Genomic DNA, 3,008 nt, shown 5'->3' with positions numbered 1-3,008 from the left:
TATATATATATATATATATATATATATATATATATATATATATATATAGTCTGTCATTCCACAAAAACATTTCCGCTTGTTTAAACTTTGAGGTTAACCTTAATGAGTTTTTAATGCATAGAAATTGTGTATCTGTATGTATATCTTACTGTGAAATCCTTGCTTTTATGGACTGTTTTTTTTTCTTTCAAATATTTTGTGCATTAATAACAACATTCGCTTCTTTTCAATGACAAATATTCTTTATTCTTTTGAATTAATATACGAAACAATCATTCATAGTATCAGATCTACATTTAAGTGTAATATTATTAGAGTAGGGAAATCATGAATGTACTCGGGAGTCTTAACACCTTTTCAAATAACCTTTAAAGTGGATTTTCCTATAAAAAGATTTTCTCTCTTGAAATAAACACATTACAAAATTAATAGCATCAATGTACTTATTTTGAAAAACATAAATACATCAAGAGATTTATTGATAAGTGATGAGATGTTTAAAGACCTGTAAATTAATTAGAATAATGTGCTAATTAAGAATATGGCATCGAATATAAAGAATTACTGAAAAAAAGGTAATTGATATACCAGTCAATATATATTAAACAAATCAGTCACACGAATATGCTATGTAACAGCTTTTTCAAGTGAAACGGGTTAAGGCAAATCCTAGGTGTTGTGGTGGCGTATTGGAGACGTCCCTGCCTAACGATCCCCGGACTGGGGTTCGAGTCATGCTCAACCTCTATAGTTTCTTGTAGTGGGTTCAACCTCGCCATCCTTGTGACCTAAGAATAAGGGGTTTGGGGTAGCCTATAGGTCTAACTGCTGAGTAAACAGCAGCCATTGCCTGGCCCTCCCAGTTCCTAGCTTGGATGTAGGGGGTGCTTGCCGCTGATCATATATATATATATATATATATATGTGTGTGTATATATATATATATATATATGTGTGTGTGTGTGTGTGTGTGTGTGTAGTCAGTCTCTAAGGCATTGTCGCTGGCCCTTACCTCTTCCATTCATGAGTGGTCTTTAAACTCTGGGGGGGAGAGAGAGAGAGAGAGAGAGAGAGAGAGAGAGAGAGAGAGAGAGAGAGAGAGAGAGAGAGAGAGAGAGATAAAATGTCCCCATGTCGGGAGATAGCGAAGAACTCTCACGATTGAGGACCTGTTTCAAATCAGTTTTTTTTTTTCTTTCAATGTTGTATGGTTTTAATTGCTTAAGTAAACAGAAAGCCTCTGCCATCTTTCGAGTGGAAGGGGAACTTCTCCCAACTATTTCATACGATTGTACATAAGGCTCGTATCGCTTCTGTTTTTTAATAAATGGTAGCGAAGGACAGTTCGTTTTGATAGCGAAAGAAAAACAGAGGGGATTATGGAGTAATGAATAAATTGGTAAACCAAACGCAACTGAATTGGGAAGTATAAGTTTGATCGTTTATGTGATTATATGCATACTAAACAAGGGGAGCTGTGATGTTTGCCTGAAATATGCATCTGGTAAAATTCCCAAGTAACGGATTCATCAATCTTATAGATTTGATTGAAATCAAAATGTCTTTTTCTCTAACAGACACGTTTTTTCATCAGTTACAAAGTAATTTTAGATGAATTTTTGCCAAAGGTAAATTATTTTAATGTTTACGCAATTATTTCATTTATGCACTAGAAATCTTTTGTATCATTTATTTTTTACAAACTCGCCTTATTTTAGAAACAAAAATATAAACAGTATCTCAGCAAAATTGCAATCTAGGGTTGTATCTTGGTTTTAGCATCCCTATTTGGAGCTCAAGATTAGAGGTCGTAACCCGTAAATGAAGTCTTAGGAAGATTCTGCCAACAAAATTGCCAGATAGAGGAGCCCTTACTCGTTATTTACCAAGCCTTAACGTTGATCTTCATCGAAACTAGTACTTTATTTATTTATTAGAATAAAAATTTATTTAAATAAATAGTTATTCAATTGTTTCGTTGACAAGTCGACAAACTCAAACACTCTCAAGGTTCCTAATTCAGTATTATGTATCTTCCCGGTTCCTAATTCAATATTATGTATCTTTCCGGTTCCTAATTCAATATTATGTATCTTCCCGGTTCCGAATTCAATATTATGTATCTTCTCGGTTCCTAATTCAATATTATGTATCTTTCCTACACGTGAAACGATACTGGCCTACTTTGCGCTGCAGAAAATTGCAACACATGGTAATTTCTATTTCAAAGACAGTAGTTAATAATGGCAAATGAAAATTCCACGTTGTCATCAGTGAACTATGAGCAATGCGGGAAAACCAGTTTTGGCAAAATTTATCTATGTGTCTGAGTTTGCCTGCATGAAATTATAAACTTGATTTATGGAAGGTGTGTGAGTTTCAGGAAATGTGTCCGTGGGGTTTCTGTCACAACGTCAGTTTGATAGTGATGTTAATGAATTTTAGAAATATGAAGAAAATATTTGTATAAAGTTAAATTTTATAAACCAAAAAAGGCAATCTTACATTAGTGAGTTATTTGGTCACTCTTCCGGAGATATATATCTCAAGTTTATTATTATTATTTTTATTATTATTATTATTATTATTATTATTATTATGTTTTATATATATGTATATATATATATATAACGGATTTTGAGCGAAGCGAAAAATCTATTTTTGGGTGAGAGGGCCATGTCGTCCTGATGGAAGTTCCTAAAGGGTAGCTTCCTTGGGTATATATAACTACGGCGATATTCCCAGAGAATTTACCTTAAGGTACCCAGAATTCTAACTCCTGGAGCGAATATCCCTAATAAAAGAACCAGGGATATCGCGAAATATCAGAGGACGTATTCTTGACACGCCACATAGCAATCTGCACCCCGAACATAGTTAACACTTCGAAGGGGTCAATTGGCAAGAAAACGAAAAACGAGAAAGAAAGGAGAGCCGCTCGCAAGGTATCTCTCCTCTCCCGTTTCGTAAGCGTGCATTGCGCCGCTCACGGCGCCATCTGTATTCCT

The sequence above is a fragment of the Palaemon carinicauda genome, chromosome 9 (assembly GCF_036898095.1).
Source record: "Palaemon carinicauda isolate YSFRI2023 chromosome 9, ASM3689809v2, whole genome shotgun sequence".
NCBI lineage: Eukaryota > Metazoa > Arthropoda > Malacostraca > Decapoda > Palaemonidae > Palaemon > Palaemon carinicauda.
This window is presented reverse-complemented; position numbering follows the sequence as displayed.